Source organism: Dreissena polymorpha, chromosome 5 (assembly GCF_020536995.1).
Source record: "Dreissena polymorpha isolate Duluth1 chromosome 5, UMN_Dpol_1.0, whole genome shotgun sequence".
Lineage (NCBI taxonomy): Eukaryota > Metazoa > Mollusca > Bivalvia > Myida > Dreissenidae > Dreissena > Dreissena polymorpha.
The window spans coordinates 121649624-121669691 of NC_068359.1; positions in this window are offsets into that span (position 1 = coordinate 121649624).

Consider the following 20068-nt stretch of genomic DNA (forward strand, 5'->3'; position numbering starts at 1 on the left):
AAAAAAAACTTATAAAGGGGGTTAATTTTGTTTGTTCATTTCAAAAGTTCAGTTTGACTTTTCTCCGTTTATCAGATTTTTTTTTCACAATGAAAACCTGGTTTTGTGACAATTTTGTCCCTTGTTAAATGTATTTTTCGTATACCTACTGAAACATTAAACACACACAAAGATAACTTTATTTATCAAGCATGTGTAGCATATAATAAACAATAACACACTTACACAGCCATATTTTATACCAACGAAATACAATACACGATAAATATGGAACATAAACAGGTAATAGTTTTAAATAACTTTAATTTGATAATTAATCCGCTTGCACTTGCCTTATTGAAATTAGCGCATCGAACCGCTCTGATAGGGAATACATGTAATAAACACTGACTCGCTTGTTTTCACACCTTTATTGACATTACACAACAGATTAACACCAATTAGCTGTCGAGTGTTGTTTAACCTCTAATCGATTAAAATCAGTTAAACGGGCGGATAAAGCAATCAAGCTGTGATCGCCAGCTTCTTTGAATTTATGAAAATACATGAAGTTGCATAACATGGATTTGAATCAGAAATGGAAGGTTGGAGAAAAAAAGGGATCCAAGGATCCCCCGCGTTATATTGGACACAGCGTTATAACGGACCGCACTATATTGGAGTTAAAGTGTATTATTGATAAATCTATGTTAAAGTTTGCATACCACCTCAAATATTTTCTATGTCCTTTGACATATTGCTTTCATATTTTGTATACTTCATAACCAACATGATCCCAATCTATAAACAAGAGCAGACAACTGTATCAAGCATTTTGACAGAATTATTGCTCTTTTATACTTAGAATATGCATATTTTTGATAAATCTATGTTAAAGTTTGCATACCACCTCCAATATTTTCTATGTCCTTTGACATATTGCTTTCATATTTTGCATACTTCTTTACCAACATGATCCCAATCTATAAACAAGAGCAGAAAACTGTATCAAGCATTTGACAGAATTATTGCCCCTTTTATACTTAGATAATTGAACATTTTGCTTAAATTGCCATAACTTCTTTATATATGATCACATTTGATTCATACTTTGACAAAACAACACTTACCTGACATACCACAATGCACTGCACCCAAACTATCCCCCATGCCCCACCCAAGAATTCCCCCCCCCCCCCCAATTTTATTTTTATAATTATTTTTGAAACTTCATCTTTTAAATTACCACCAACCCACATAAACCACCCCTCTCCATGATGGCTTACATTAACCTGTCAAGCACTCGAAATCTCTTAAGACAATAGTTACGGTCAATTTCAACCATGCATGGCCACATTACCAAACCTGGGGCGCCCCCTGGGTCAAACATGCGGCGTGGGAATACGCGTCGGCCTCTGCCGCACCATTCTTCACCAATTGACTTCAAATTAATACTAAAGATTTCTTATGACAACACAGTGTCTCGACCATCCATGTTCACATTACCCACCCCAGGGCCCCGCCCACTTTGGTGGTAAAGATCCCAAGCTATTTCAGCATAATTAAAATCCAAGCCATTTTTGTGGTCAAGACCCGAGCTTTCTCACCATAATTAAAATCCAAGCCAGTTTGGTGGCAGAGACCCCGAGCTATTTCAGCATAATTAAAATCCAAGTCAGGTTAGTGGTCAAGATCCTGAACTATTTCGGTATAATTAAAATCCAAGCCAGTTTGGTGGTCAATTTTTGTGGTAAAGACTCCGAGCTTTCTAACCATAATTAAAATCCAAGCCAGTTTGGTGGAGGATACCCCGAGCTATTTCAGCATAATAAAAATCCAAGTCAGTTTGGTGGTCCAGATCCTGAACTATTTCGGTATAATTAAAATCCAGGCCAGTTTGGTGGTCAAGACCCCAAGCCTTTTCAGCATAATTAAAATCCAAGCCAGTTTCGTGGGGGAGACCTTGAGCTATTTCAGCATATTTAAAATCCAAGTCAGTTTAGTGGTCAAGATCCTGAACTATTTCGGTATAATTAAAATCAAGGCCAGTTTGGTGGTCAAGAACCAGGGCTTTTTCACCATAATTAAAATCCTAGCCAGTTTCATGGCCGAGACCTCAAGCTATTTCCGCATATTTAAAATCCAAGCCAGTTTGGTGGTGAAGATCCTGAACTATTTTGGCATAATTAAAATCCAAGCCAGTTTGATGGTCAAGATCCTTAGCTATTTCAGCATAATTAAAATGCAAGCCAGTTTGGTGGTCAAGAACCCGATCTATGAGCATAATTCAAATCCAAGCCAGTTTGGTGGTAAAGATCCCGAGCTTTTTCAGCATGATAAAAATCCCAGCCAGTTTGGTGGTCAAGATCCTGAGCTATTTCAGCATAATTGAATTCTAAGCCAGTTTGGTGGTCATGACCCCGAGTTATTTCAGCATAATTAAAATCCAAGCCGTTTTGGTGGTCAAGACTCCAAGCTATTTTAGCATATATTTTTTCGGCATAATTTTTTCTTACCCAATTGTTTTCGTACACACATTTTTTTGTACCCATTTTTTTCTGTTTTTTGACTGAATAATGCCCCCTTTTATAGTTAGAAAATTGAAAATTTGGTTAAGTTCAGGTCTACTCTTATCCTATTTGTGTTAAGGTCTACTCTTATCCTAAAGTATCAAAGCTATATCGTCTACTTAATGTTATAAGTCATGTAACTGACATTTTTAAACATTTTATTTCTTTCCCATTTTTGTTTTTTATTAAGGCGACATACATCAACTGTTTAATAATAATTATTAAGTCTACCTTTTTGGTAAAAATAATGTTTTTTTAACCAAATTTTCAAAATGGACATTACGGACACATGTCATTTGCTGAATGTAAAAAGTAGCATAACTGATATTTAGTTAAATTTTCAGGAGAAGGAAAAAACTGCTTTATTGAAATAAAATAGGGATACTAACAGAGTAAAACAAACACATGGGATGTTTTCAGATTTGAATACTGGTATTTTACGCATCTTTAGGCAGTTCTGTGTACCAAGGATAAATACAACACTTAAACATTCATGTACAATGCACAATACTAAAAACCTGAATTGTAACTGTAATGTATTTCAGATTCGGAGATGTCTGTGTTGTTTCTAAGGTCATGTGAAAAATTAAGTTTATATGTTTATAGGTTTAAAATTGCAAATTGTCCTCTTACTTGCCCTTGTATTTCAAGATAGAATACTTTCCTTCCCAGAGGAAAGAGATCTGGGTTTGAATCCCAGTGGGGGCTTCAGAGGATGATTCATTTTAAGAAAAATAAATATATTTGCTTTACTTTGTCTCTAACCTAACCAAATAACTCTGACAATGCCTTTACAAGTATGCAGTTTTTGATAATTCAATTATGCAAGAAACATGTATAATTTTAGGGTAGACTAAGACAGCAAACTAAGAATGGGCATCCATTTTAGTTTTTTAAGTCAAAACAACAATAAATGCATATAGGAACACATATTTAAATTAAAATGCAACAATCAGAGGACATAATCAATTAAATAGTAAATGACTACTTTAAATATTTTTGAGCACTGTTTGTTATTCAGAGATTTGTGAATATGCCGTTTAATGTTCTTCCCATTGAACTAATGCAATATGTGCTGTGGAACTGGAATCATATAGTGTTGGAAAGCTTATGTTTCACGTCTAGAGGGTCCTTGCTTCCTGAAAGCTGAAAATTGTATATGATCTCCCCACTCATTCCATCCCGCGAAACCCTTAAGGTGTCGCAAGTCTAGTATGGAATGAGTGATGTATTGGACGTCATCATTGATGACGTTCATTCGAACGAATGATAAAGGGGGCTAAGTTTCGTTAAGGTGGCGAGAATCACTGCGATTTGAGTTTCTTGAAAACTGGCCTAGCACGTTTGCTGAAATTTGACATGTATATGGACAAGAATGCGATCTACCTGTTGGCGTAGGCGTTATACCTGGGAAAAATCAAGTTTTTTGATTAAATCACGAAAAAGTTTCGCAAGTTTGACGAAACCGGAATTACAAAATGCGGTATGTGGATATACCGAAGTCCTACCGAAATCCCCGAAATCAAACTTTGATAAAAACAATGTTTCATTAGTGATTTCAGTGTATTTCGCAACGATCTATATTAAAATACGCAGTTTTTCAATACACAATCAATATTAATGGGGATTTCGTGGGATCTCGTGGATTTCTGAGGATTTTGGTAATTACGGGAAATTCGGTATTTCTTCACACCCGTCAAAATGGTCGACTTCGTCAGAATGAACGCTTAGAAAGTATTTACAAAAAAACATCATCTCAAACGATGTAAAGTGAACGCTACTTATCTGTTTTGTAGATAAGTATACGATCCATTGGAAAACACTAACATTTGACATAAAAAACGCCAGTGGATATGGAAATCTTCATCGTTGGAAATAGCAGACGGCGTCGACCAATGGCGAAAAGAACGCGAGAAAGTATTAACAAAATAACATAATTAAAACTGATGTAAAGTGAACGCTAATTCGCTGTTTTGTAGATAAGTATACGATCTATTGAAAACCATAACATTTGACATAAAACACCCGTGGATATGCAAATCTTCTGCGTACCAAATAGCAGACATCATGCGGCGTCTAATCTGAGTCTACGCTGTTTGCCAAGGCCGATAGTATAATGAATGGAAATGCACAAACTCAGCAACTGGCAAGCATATATGCATTAGTAGATTGTTTCGTGATTATTTAGAAACGACTACATAATTCTTTTGGTTCAGCCAGTGCAACTTAACAGAAATAAGTATAATAGTTTCTACACCTGACAACAATGTGCCAGCTTTATACAAGGTAAGTTGTTTACATTATTAAAAATATTTCAAGCTTACAGTATACAACAATAAACAGCTGGTACAATGTAATGTCATCGTTTTAATTTTAATAAGCCCGTGGTTTATTACCCTTTTTAATCTTATGGTTCAATGCATCTCTAACACCTTCAATTGACATTCTCGGCTCGGGTACTACTTACCGGTACATGTACCCCGGGTACTCTTAACTTTACTTACATGTAGCCCGGGAACGGTAAAGAAACTTAAACATACCCGCAAATATTAGATTGTATCCGAGTTGTATATCTGCCAAAAATCCGATGTCGTTAAACATGCTAGCGATTAAAGTAAAACAATATTGTTTACCTTAAAGAAACTTCTCTTTAAAAAAAATCTGCATCAACATGCTTTTTAGTATGAGTGTTGAGAGGACGCCGTAGGAATAATCAAGTAATCAAGAATACGTCTCTGTTTCTGCTTTTATTTCCTTCATGTATAATGACGATAAGGATTGACGACTAACATTGACGGCAATGATAACAAGCATTGAAAACTAACACTAACGACAAGGATTGGCGTCTAGATGTAACATTGACGATTCTCTACAATAAATGAAATTAACAATAAAGAATGAATAATACGATTATAGTACAACAGATCTGCTATTCGAAGTATAATATGATAGCATACACTCATTAGAATAAAAGGTTTCATAAATAACAATTTGAAACATTTTCAATAAATATCGAAATATCTTATACAATATTTATAACACAGCATGAATTATTTGTTAAAACATAATATAAATACCAAATATGGTGTTCCCCATTTAACGGACCTCGCAAACCAAAAAATGTTTCTTTAAAAAAATCTATGACGGTAAAAAGTGAACGTGCGACATCGCGGAAAATATACTTGACAACGTCATACAATGACGCGACTTTAAACAATTTAAGATTTTAAATTGAATCACATTAATGATTGTAAAAATGAGTTTTGATAATACATTGTATAAATGCCATTTAACAGAAAATTGACATAAATGTAAACATAATTAATTTTTACAAAATAGCCGACAACAACCGATTTAGTGTTAAAATTCCCGGGTATGTTTTAGTATATTTACCGTACCCAGGGTACGAGCCTTACTAACTGTATTATTATTATATCTCACCGACTACCTTTACCTTGTTGTGTTTCAACCTGAAATTTATGTAAAATCCGGCTTTCTTTACTTTTATTTTTCATTCATTTGATTACGCAATTGTTGACGTATCTCGTGGAAAATTATTTGAATCTTTGGATTTTAGTGACGACAAGCTGGAAGTGTCAATTTATTTTTTACAATGAATCTAAGATGTATTTAATTTTTGTGTGTTTGTCAAGCATAGTTCAGTGTTTTCCAGAAAAATTTGAGTAGCCAGTTATATGGCCGGCAACTATGCGGTAAAACCAAAGCATTTGTGACATTTACTTGATATATTTGGGAAAAGTAGCCGGCATCAAGAGTTAATGTAACCGGCAAGATCGCTAGCAGCCGGTATTTAAAGAGAACACTGATAATAGTAAACTAAATCTCTACGACGGGATTACAGCTTTGTAAAATTGTTTTTTGGGTGATAATGGTTAGTAATTCATACTAATGTTATTAAAAAATATCGGCTTTAAATTTAATTTGGAGAATGGGATGGAAGAACAGAAAATGAAGAGCATACAGGGATGGAAATAAGTGGTTTACCGTGAACCCGGGGCAAGTAGATTTTTGCCTGGGCAACTCAATTTCAAAAGTTGGTAAACTTCTTTTTTTTTAAGCTTAAAACAATTCACTGCAATAAAAATTGAAAAACAATTGATCACCATGGATCAATACTAGTTAAATAACATTCATTATTTAGGAATAGGACATGATTCAATTCAGGCTCATAATAAAACATCATGCATTGAACATGTGTTGTCAGCAAATGTATTTAATTATCTATTATTTTATTAAAAGAATGTATAATATTCACATGTTCATATTTCTGGGCTCGTTATTCTTTATCTGGGCAATCAAAATACTAAAGATGGTTGCCCACAATAGTAAACAGTTAGTTTCAATCCCTGGCATATCATTGTATCTCTATTGTTATAAGCATTGCATTAAAGTTGTGATTGAGGTTAGCCTGTTGTTTATGGTATATTTACATTTTAGCTTGACTGTTATATATGAAATATATATAGTCGAGCTATCCTACTCAACCCGGCGTCGGCGTGCGCATTGGAATGTTTGCGTACCACCTCAAATATATTTCCTATGTCCATTGACATATTGCTTTTATATTTTGCATACTTCATTACCGACATAACCCCAATCTATAAACAAGAGCAGACAACTCATTTACTGTATCAAGCATTTTAACAGAATTAGGCCCTTTTTCACTAAGAATAATATGCATATTATTGATAAATCTATGTTAAAGTTTGCATATGACCTCAAATATTTTTTATGTCACTTGACATATTGCGTTCATACACCATGTATTTTGCTTATTAACCAACATGACCCCAATGTATAAACAAGAGCAGATAACTGTATCAAGCATTTTGTAACAATTATGGCCTTTTTTTCACTTAGAATAAGCATATAATTGATAAATGTATTATTAAGTTTGCGTACCACCTTTAAATTGCCATAACTTGTTTATTATGCTCCCCCCCCCAAATTTTTTAGGGGGAGCATATAGTCGCCGCTTCGTCTGTCCGTCGGTGCAAAAATTTGTTTCGTACCCAATTTTTTTTGTACCCAAATTTATATATGTACCCTTTTTTTTTCGTACCCAAATAGTTTTTTGTACCCTAATTTTTTCGTTCCCTATAGGTTTTCATAACCATATTTTTTTTCGTACCCAATTTTTTTTTACACAAATTTGTTAGAACCCAAATTTCTTTGAACCCATTTGTTCGTACTCAAATTTTTTTCGTACCCAAATTCGTTTTGTTCCCAATTTTTTTTGTACCCAAATTTTTATTTGAACCTTTTTTTTCGTACCCAAATAGTTTTTCGTACCCTAATTTTTTTTATAACCAATTTTTTTTTCGTACCCACATTTTTTTGTACCCAATTTTTTCGTACACAAATTTGTTCGTACCCAAATTTCTTCGTACCCATTTGTTCGTTCTCATTTTTTTTCGTACACAAATTTTTTCGTACCTTATTTTTTATTTGTACCCATTTTTTTCGTACCAAAATAGTTTTTTCGTTCCCTTATTTTGTTTGTACCCTTTTTATCGTACTCAAATTTGTTTTCGTACCCAAATTTGTTTTTTTTCCTACCCACATATTTTTTCGTACCATTTTTTTATAGAAATAATCGATTTTCAATTTGATTTCATCTCTCCACTCATTCCATCACGCGAAACCCTTAAGGTGTCGCAACTCTAGTATGGAATGAGTGATGTATTGGACGTCATCATTGATGACGTTCAATCGAACGAATGATAAAGGGGGCTAACTTTCGTTAAGCTGGCGCATATAGTCGCGATTTGGGGCGCTTGAAAACTGGCCTAGCACGTTTGCTGAAATTTGACATGTATATGTACCAGAATGCGATCTACCTGTTGGCGTAGGCGTTATACCTGGGAAAAATCAAGTTTTTTGATTAAATCACGAAAAAGTTTCGCAAGTTTTACATAACCGGAATTACAAAATGCGCTATGTGGATATACCGAAGTCCTACCGAAATCCCCGAAATCAAACTTTGATAAAAACAATGTTTCATTAGTGATTTCAGTGTATTTCGCAACGATCTATATTAAAATACGCAGTTTTTCAATACACAATCAATATTAATGGGGATTTCGTGGGATCTCGTGGATTTCTGAGGATTTTGGTAATTACGGGAAATTCGGTATTTCTTCACACCCGTCAAAATGGTCGACTTCGTCAGAATGAACGCTTAGAAAGTATTTACAAAAAAACATCATCTCAAACGATGTAAAGTGAACGCTACTTATCTGTTTTGTAGATAAGTATACGATCCATTGGAAAACACTAACATTTGACATAAAAAAACGCCAGTGGATATGGAAATCTTCATCGTTGGAAATAGCAGACGGCGTCGACCAATGGCGAAAAGAACGCGAGAAAGTATTAACAAAATAACATAATTAAAAATGATGTTAAGTGAACGCTAATTCGCTGTTTTGTAGATAAGTATACGATCTATTGAAAACCATAACATTTGACATAAAACACCCGTGGATATGCAAATCTTCTGCGTACCAAATAGCAGACATCATGCGGCGTCTAATCTGAGTCTACGCTGTTTGCCAAGGCCGATAGTATAATGAATGGAAATGCACAAACTCAGCAACTGGCAAGCATATATGCATTAGTAGATTGTTTCGTGATTATTTAGAAACGACTACATAATTCTTTTGGTTCAGCCAGTGCAACTTAACAGAAATAAGTATAATAGTTTCTACACCTGACAACAATGTGCCAACTTTATACAAGGTAAGTTGTTTACATTATTTAAAATATTTCAAGCTTACAGTATACAACAATAAACAGCTGGTACAATGTAATGTCATCGTTTTAATTTTAATAAGCCCGTGGTTAATTACCCTTTTTAATCTTATGGTTCAATGCATTTCTAACACCTTCAATTGACATTCTCGGCTCGGGTACTACTTACCGGTACATGTACCCCGGGTACTCTTAACTTTACTTACATGTAGCCCGGGTACGGTAAAGAAACTTAAACATACCTGCAAATATTAGATTGTATCCGAGTTGTATATCTGCCAAAAATCCGATGTCGTTAAACATGCTAGCGATTAAAGTAAAACAATATTGTTTACCTTAAAGAAACTTCTCTTTAAAAAAAATCTGCATCAACATGCTTTTTAGTATGAGTGTTGAGAGGACGCCGTAGGAATAATCAAGTAATCAAGAATACGTCTCTGTTTCTGCTTTTATTTCCTTTATGTATAATGACGATAAGGATTGACGACTAACATTGACGGCAATGATAACAAGCATTGAAAACTAACACTAACGACAAGGATTGGCGTCTAGATGTAACATTGACGATTCTCTACAATAAATGAAATTAACAATAAAGAATGAATAATACGATTATAGTACAACAGATCTGCTATTCGAAGTATAATATGATAGCATACACTCATTAGAATAAAAGGTTTCATAAATAACAATTTGAAACATTTTCAATAAATATCGAAATATCTTATACAATATTTATTACACAGCATGAATTATTTGTTAAAACATAATATAAATACCAAATATGGTGTTCCCCATTTAACGGACCTCGCAAACCAAAAAATGTTTCTTTAAAAAAATCTATGACGGTAAAAAGTGAACGTGCGACATCGCGGAAAATATACTTGACAACGTCATACAATGACGCGACTTTAAACAATTTAAGATTTTAAATTGAATCACATTAATGATTGTAAAAATGAGTTTTGATAATACATTGTATAAATGCCATTTAACAGAAAATTGACATAAATGTAAACATAATTAATTTTTACAAAATAGCCGACAACAACCGATTTAGTGTTAAAATTCCCGGGTATGTTTTAGTATATTTACCGTACCCAGGGTACGAGCCTTACTAACTGTATTATTATTATATCTCACCGACTACCTTTACCTTGTTGTGTTTCAACCTGAAATTTATGTAAAATCCGGCTTTCTTTACTTTTATTTTTCATTCATTTGATTACGCAATTGTTGACGTATCTCGTGGAAAATTATTTGAATCTTTGGATTTTAGTGACGACAAGCTGGAAGTGTCAATTTATTTTTTACAATGAATCTAAGATGTATTTAATTTTTGTGTGTTTGTCATGCATAGTTCAGTGTTTTCCAGAAAAATTTGAGTAGCCAGTTATATGGCCGGCAACTATGCAGTAAAACCAAAGCATTTGTGACATTTACTTGATATATTTGGGAAAAGTAGCCGGCATCAAGAGTTAATGTAACCGGCAAGATCGCTAGCAGCCGGTATTTAAAGAGAACACTGATAATAGTAAACTAAATCTCTACGACGGGATTACAGCTTTGTAAAATTGTTTTTTGGGTGATAATGGTTAGTAATTCATACTAATGTTATTAAAAAATATCGGCTTTAAATTTAATTTGGAGAATGGGATGGAAGAACAGAAAATGAAGAGCATACAGGGATGGAAATAAGTGGTTTACCGTGAACCCGGGGCAAGTAGATTTTTGCCTGGGCAACTCAATTTCAAAAGTTGGTAAACTTCTTTTTTTTAAAGCTTAAAACAATTCACTGCAATAAAAATTGAAAAACAATTGATCACCATGGATCAATACTAGTTAAATAACATTCATTATTTAGGAATAGGACATGATTCAATTCAGGCTCATAATAAAACATCATGCATTGAACATGTGTTGTCCGCAAATGTATTTAATTATCTATTATTTTATTAAATAAATGTATAATATTCACATGTTCATATTTCTGGGCTCGTTATTCTTTATCTGGGCAACCAAAATACTAAAGATGGTTGCCCACAATAGTAAACAGTTAGTTTCAATCCCTGGCATATCATTGTATCTCTATTGTTATAAGCATTGCATTAAAGTTGTGATTGAGGTTAGCCTGTTGTTTATGGTATATTTACATTTTAGCTTGACTGTTATATATGAAATATATATAGTCGAGCTATCCTACTCAACCCGGCGTCGGCGTGCGCATTGGAATGTTTGCGTACCACCTCAAATATATTTCCTATGTCCATTGACATATTGCTTTTATATTTTGCATACTTCATTACCGACATAACCCCAATCTATAAACAAGAGCAGACAACTCATTTACTGTATCAAGCATTTTAACAGAATTAGGCCCTTTTTCACTAAGAATAATATGCATATTATTGATAAATCTATGTTAAAGTTTGCATATGACCTCAAATATTTTTTATGTCACTTGACATATTGCGTTCATACACCATGTATTTTGCTTATTAACCAACATGACCCCAATGTATAAACAAGAGCAGATAACTGTATCAAGCATTTTGTAACAATTATGGCCTTTTTTTCACTTAGAATAAGCATATAATTGATAAATGTATTTTTAAGTTTGCGTACCACCTTTAAATTGCCATAACTTGTTTATTATGCTCCCCCCCCAAATTTTTTAGGGGGAGCATATAGTCGCCGCTTCGTCTGTCCGTCGGTGCAAAAATTTGTTTCGTACCCAATTTTTTTTGTACCCAAATTTATATATGTACCCTTTTTTTTTGGTACCCAAATAGTTTTTTGTACCCTAATTTTTTCGTTCCCTATAGGTTTTCATAACCAAATTTTTTTTTGTACCCAATTTTTTTTTACACAAATTTGTTAGAACCCAAATTTCTTTGAACCCATTTGTTCGTACTCAAATTTTTTTCGTACCCAAATTCGTTTTGTTCCCAATTTTTTTTGTACCCAAATTTTTATTTGAACCTTTTTTTTCGTACCCAAATAGTTTTTCGTACCCTAATTTTTTTTATAACCAATTTTTTTTCGTACCCACATTTTTTTGTACCCAATTTTTTCGTAAACAAATTTGTTCGTACCCAAATTTCTTCGTACCCATTTGTTCGTACTCATTTTTTTTTCGTACACAAATTTTTTCGTACCTTATTTTTTATTTGTACCCATTTTTTTCGTACCAAAATAGTTTTTTCGTTCCCTTATTTTGTTTGTACCCTTTTTATCGTACTCAAATTTGTTTTCGTACCCAAATTTGTTTTTTTTTCCTACCCACATATTTTTTCGTACCATTTTTTTATAGAAATAATCGATTTTCAATTTGATTTCATCTCTCCACTCATTCCATCACGCGAAACCCTTAAGGTGTCGCAACTCTAGTATGGAATGAGTGATGTATTGGACGTCATCATTGATGACGTTCAATCGAACGAATGATAAAGGGGGCTAAGTTTCGTTAAGCTGAGGCAAATCACTGCGATTTGGGAGTCTTGAAAACTGGCCGAACACGTTTGCTGAAATTTGACATGTATATGTACCAGAATGCGATCTACCTGTTGGCGTAGGCGTTATACCTGGGAAAAATCAAGTTTTTGAGTATTTTGCGTTTGAATATTTTTTATGGGAAACCACACGCGCTAAGATAAACATTGTGACGTCACGTCATAAAAGCGCTTAGGCTAGCTTCCATCTTGTTAAGAAACAAAGTAACTGACGTTACGCGTTATTAATGCAATATACAGTTAGGCGTTAAATCGATAAACAACGATAATTGTGTTTGAATATCAATACGAAGTACACATGCATGTCTTTTGTGGAGATCGAGTGTGGTTGTTTAGATATATATATAAATGACAAAAAATTATGTGTTATTGTGTGCGACGAGTTGAAGAAAGGTTTACACGGCGAGGCTTTCCGAGACGTGTCGGATAAATGTAAGTACACACTGGTATTAACATGGTATTCTATTTATCAGATAATATCTTTAATATACATGATAATCATGAGACAAATACATTATTAATTTAGGGTTTAATTATTGAATCAATAAATAAACGTGAGCAGCAAAGCAATTTAGTATAAACAACACGCGTACCTTAATGACGACGATAATCCAATATTTATAACAATTACAATTATGTATGATAAACACACAATCCGAAATACGTTTTTGCATTCGTTAGATGCTTTAAACAAATAAATAACTGTTAAAAACATCCAGAGAATTTTACTTAAAATTGTTTGTTTTGACAAATAAATTACGTCACACAACATACGTCATAAATTGCGCAATCAGTTGCATGCAAAATAATAGTACGGAAAGCCGGTTTGGAGAAATGTTTATATAGAGCAGCAAAATAGTATGATATAAACAATAACAAACGGCAGAGCGGGGACGGACTTCTCAAAATAGCATTAATTGAAATAGTTTCATGTATCATCGATTACCGTAAATTCGCGACCTTAACATTAAATGTCAATATTAAAATAATAACGCATAAAAACCAACGAAAACAAACATTAACCTTTTAAAATAAATTCATTCTTCGCTGATTTGTTCCATTGTGATTTCCAAACAATGTTTGTAAAGCTCTTAAATGTCAATATTGTTGACATAAGTGTAAAGCGTCAGCCATTTTGTTTTACTACCCTTGATTCGCGGGTATGACGTCATACAAAAAATCATTGCAATGTCGAGTAATTAGGCCAAGCTTACTTATTTTTAACAGTTTAAATTGGTTTCTGGTGCAAATGAAACATTTAACACAAAAGTCAAACACGAAATAACAATAAAATATTAATATATGAACAGGGTAAATTGCATGGAAATTGGGAGCAGCTCACATAACAACTGTGTCTGGGTGGATAATTTTCAAAGACCCTGTGACGTAAAGTATTGTTAGACAATCTGTATAATTTTTAGGCTCTAAGAACGGACATATTCTTCTCCTTAAAAGCTCTGTAAGCATTTATCAAGGAAGTCGGTGAATAAAGCCTATACTTCTTGCGACAATGCTTAGGGATGGCCTTAAAAAACAAAAAATAAATATAAATTAGCTTCATTGTCATGGTCTAAGAAACACACAATAAATCATGTGTTGGAATTACTCATGTTTTCGAAGCGTAACATTTCCATATATGGCAATGCTACTACAACAGCAGACGACAACAAAAAATCGTGATATCTGATTTTTACTTAATATTTATGAAATTCGATGGTCGGGTATTATTGGTGTTAAGAAAATATGGTATATTTGCTAATTGATTCTAATTCACACTTTTTACTTGTTTAAAACGCATTATTTTTCACAAATCTTCAATCGTTCCAATCGAGTAAACATTCATTTGCATATCGCCACGATCACGCATGCGCAGAAACAAATATTGGTACCGGTTACGTGACGAAAACAAAATCCGCGAATCTAGGTTAGTCGCGAATTTAGGTGAGTCGACGATATATTAAAATCTCTGCGATATCTTTGGTGACCATCATCAAATTCACAGAAAAAAATAAAATACAATGTAAGTATCACGTGTACTTGAATTTGTCCGACGAGTTGAAGAAAGGTTTACACGGCGAGGCTTGCCGTGAGCAACACATCATTAGCAGCATAAAGTGCGTAACAAATAAACAAAATAATCAAACATAATACTAATTTAACGTAGCACATTTACATATCTATTGCAACTGACACCGTTTTGTAGCGAAATTTGATGACTCAATTTCAGCTTTAACAAGAGTTATAAAAATACTTAATTAAGTATAAACGTCACGCTTATCTAAATGACATTATTAATCCAATGTTTGTAACAATAAGTTGACTACTTTAATCCAAAGTTTATATCAAACACCTTGAAACGATATGCACTTCCACCTTTATTAATCCATGTCTTTATCGAAACTTAGTTCAAACCACACAATTGTATTGTATTCCTATTTATGTTTACATTTATGCATGATGAACACACAATCCGAAATACGTTTTGCATTCGTTCGATGCTTTAAACAAATAGTTTACAGATTTAAAACACAACGTCCGCGACATGTCCTTAAATTTCAGAGAGTGTAAATAAAACTGTTGTGTTTCGTCACCGAAATGACGTCACACAATGTACTGCGTAATACATTTCGTAATATAAAATCAAAGCGCTGATTGCATTGCAAAATGAATTCAACACTATCTTGAACGCAAAGCTATAATGATGATTCAATAAAATACACAGAATTTTGTAGACACAGAAAAAGGCTTAATGCTAGTCGATAGTGTTTAAGATGGGAATGTCCGACACACTTCAATGGTTTGCTCTTTTCACGTTTTTAATATTATAGTCATGGGAATTGAAGTTCTACTTTTAAAGGTAGCTAATCGAACGGCTTCGAAAAAATAAGCATGTCTGCGAGTATTATGGTTACTATCATGTGATATGTATATTAAATTTTTGCGAGAACTTTGGTTACCATCATTAAATGCACAAAAAGAAATAGGTTTTATTTCATCTCCCCACTCATTCCATCCCGCGAAACCCTTAAGGTGTCGCAACTCTAGTATGGAATGAGTGATGTATTGGACGTCATCATTGATGACGTTCATTCGAACGAATGATAAAGGGGGCTAAGTTTCATTAAGTTGGTGCATATAGTCGCGATTTGGGAGTCTTGAAAACTGGTCAGTTACTTTTGCTGAAATTTGACATGTATATGGACAAGAATGCGATCTACCTGTTGGCGTAGGCGTTTTACCTGTGAAAAATCTAGTTTTTGATTAAATCACGAAAAAGTTTCGCAAGTTTTACATAACCGGAATTACAAAATGCGGTATGTGGATATACCGAAACCCTACCGAAATCCCCGAAATCAAACTTTGATAAAAACAATGTTTCATTAGTGATTTCAGTGTATTTCGCAACAATCTATATTAAAATACGCAGTTTTTCGATAAATAATCAATATTAATGGGGATTTCGTGGGATCTCGGGGATTCCTGGGGATTTTGGTAATTGCGGGAATGTCGGTATTTGTTCACACACGTCAAAATGGCCGACTTCGACAGAAAGAACGCTTTAAAAGTATTTACAAAATAACATCATCACAAACGATGTAAAGTGAACGCTACTTATCCGTTTTGTAGATAAGTATACGATCAATTGGAAAACACTAACATTTGACATAAAAAAACGCCAGTGGATATGGAAATCTTCATCGTTTGAAATAGCAGACGGCGTCGACCAAAGGCGAAAAGATCGCGAGAAAGTATTCACAAAATAACATAATTAAAAATGATGTCAAGTGAACGCTAATTCGCTGTTAAGTAGATAAGTATACGATCTATTGAAAAACCATAACATTTGACATAAAACACCCGTGGATATGCAAATCTTCTGCGTACCAAATAGCAGACATCATGCGGCGTCTAATCTGAGTCTACGCTGTTTGCCAAGGCCGATAGTATAATGAATGGAAATGCACAAACTCAGCAACTGGCAAGCATATATGCATTAGTAGATTGTTTCGTGATTATTTAGAAACGACTACATAATTCTTTTGGTTCAGCCAGTGCAACTTAACAGAAATAAGTATAATAGTTTCTACACCTGACAACAATGTGCCAACTTTATACAAGGTAAGTTGTTTACATTATTTAAAATATTTCAAGCTTACAATATACAACAATAAACAGCTGGTACAATGTAATGCCATCGTTTTAATTTTAATAAGCCCGTGGTTAATTACCCTTTTTAATCTTATGGTTCAATGCATCTCTAACACCTTCAATTGACATTCTCGGCTCGGGTACTACTTACCGGTACATGTACCCCGGGTACTCTTAACTTTACTTACATGTAGCCCGGGTACGGTAAAAAAACTTAAACATACCCGCAAATATTAGATTGTATCCCGAGTTGTATATCTGCCAAAAATCCGATGTCGTTAAACATGCTAGCGATTAAAGTAAAACAATATTGTTTACCTTAAAGAAACTTCTCTTTAAAAAAAATCTGCATCAACATGCTTTTTAGTATGAGTGTTGAGAGGACGCCGTAGGAATAATCAAGTAATCAAGAAAACGTCTCTGTTTCTGCTTTTATTTCCTTCATGTATAATGACGATAAGGATTGACGACTAACATTGACGGCAATGATAACAAGCATTGAAAACTAACACTAACGACAAGGATTGGCGACTAGATGTAACATTGACGATTCTCTACAATAAATGAAATTAACAATAAAGAATGAATAATACGATTATAGTACAACAGATCTGCTATTCGAAGTATAATATGATAGCATACACTCATTAGAATAAAAGGTTTCATAAATAACAATTTGAAACATTTTCAATAAATATCGAAATATCTTATACAATATTTATTACACAGCATGAATTATTTGTTAAAACATAATATAAATACCAAATATGGTGTTCCCCATTTAACGGACCTCGCAAACCAAAAAATGTTTCTTTAAAAAAATCTATGACGGTAAAAAGTGAACGTGCCACATCGCGGAAAATATACTTGACAACGTCATACAATGACGCGACTTTAAACAATTTAAGATTTTAAATTGAATCACATTAATGATTGTAAAAATGAGTTTTGATAATACATTGTATAAATGCCATTTAACAGAAAATTGACATAAATGTAAACATAATTAATTTTTACAAAATAGCCGACAACAACCGATTTAGTGTTAAAATTCCCGGGTATGTTTTAGTATATTTACCGTACCCAGGGTACGAGCCTTACTAACTGTATTATTATTATATCTCACCGACTACCTTTACCTTGTTGTGTTTCAACCTGAAATTTATGTAAAATCCGGCTTTCTTTACTTTTATTTTTCATTCATTTGATTACGCAATTGTTGACGTATCTCGTGGAAAATTATTTGAATCTTTGGATTTTAGTGACGACAAGCTGGAAGTGTCAATTTATTTTTTACAATGAATCTAAGATGTATTTAATTTTTGTGTGTTTGTCATGCATAGTTCAGTGTTTTCCAGAAAAATTTGAGTAGCCAGTTATATGGCCGGCAACTATGCAGTAAAACCAAAGCATTTGTGACATTTACTTGATATATTTGGGAAAAGTAGCCGGCATCAAGAGTTAATGTAACCGGCAAGATCGCTAGCAGCCGGTATTTAAAGAGAACACTGATAATAGTAAACTAAATCTCTACGACGGGATTACAGCTTTGTAAAATTGTTTTTTGGGTGATAATGGTTAGTAATTCATACTAATGTTATTAAAAAATATCGGCTTTAAATTTAATTTTGAGAATGCGATGGAAGAACAGAAAATGAAGAGCATACAGGGATGGAAATAAGTGGTTTACCGTGAACCCGGGGCAAGTAGATTTTTGCCTGGGCAACTCAATTTCAAAAGTTGGTAAACTTCTTTTTTTTAAAGCTTAAAACAATTCACTGCAATAAAAATTGAAAAACAATTGATCACCATGGATCAATACTAGTTAAATAACATTCATTATTTAGGAATAGGACATGATTCAATTCAGGCTCATAATAAAACATCATGCATTGAACATGTGTTGTCAGCAAATGTATTTAATTATCTATTATTTTATTAAAAGAATGTATAATATTCACATGTTCATATTTCTGGGCTCGTTATTCTTTATCTGGGCAACCAAAATACTAAAGATGGTTGCCCACAATAGTAAACAGTTAGTTTCAATCCCTGGCATATCATTGTATCTCTATTGTTATAAGCATTGCATTAAAGTTGTGATTGAGGTTAGCCTGTTGTTTATGGTATATTTACATTTTAGCTTGACTGTTATATATGAAATATATATAGTCGAGCTATCCTACTCAACCCGGCGTCGGCTTGCGCATTGGAATGTTTGCGTACCACCTCAAATATATTTCCTATGTCCATTGACATATTGCTTTTATATTTTGCATACTTCATTACCGACATAAACCCAATCTATAAACAAGAGCAGACAACTCATTTACTGTATCAAGCATTTTAACAGAATTAGGCCCTTTTTCACTTAGAATAATATGCATATTATTGATAAATCTATGTTAAAGTTTGCATATGACCTCAAATATTTTTTATGTCCCTTGACATATTGCGTTCATACACCATGTATTTTGCTTATTAACCAACATGACCCCAATGTATAAACAAGAGCAGATAACTGTATCAAGCATTTTGTAACAATTATGGCCTTTTTTCACTTAGAATAAGCATATAATTGATAAATCTATTATTAAGTTTGCGTACCACCTTTAAATTGCCATAACTTGTTTATTATGCTCCCCCCCAAATTTTTTAGGGGGAGCATATAGTCGCCGCTTCGTCTGTCCGTCGGTGCACAAATTTGTTTCGTACCCAATTTTTTTTTTACCCAAATTTATATATGTACCCTTTTTTTTCGTACCCAAATAGTTTTTTGTACCCTAATTTTTTCGTTCCCTATAGGTTTTCATAACCAAATTTTTTTTCGTACCCAATTTTTTTTTTACACAAATTTGTTCGAACCCAAATTTCTTTGAACCCATTTGTTCGTACTCAAATTTTTTTCGTACCCAAATTCGTTTTGTTCCCAATTTTTTTTGTACCCAAATTTTTATTTGAACCTTTTTTTTCGTACCCAAATAGTTTTTCGTACCCTAATTTTTTTCATAACCAATTTTTTTTTCGTACCCACATTTTTTTGTACCCAATTTTTTCGTACACAAATTTGTTCGTACCCAAATT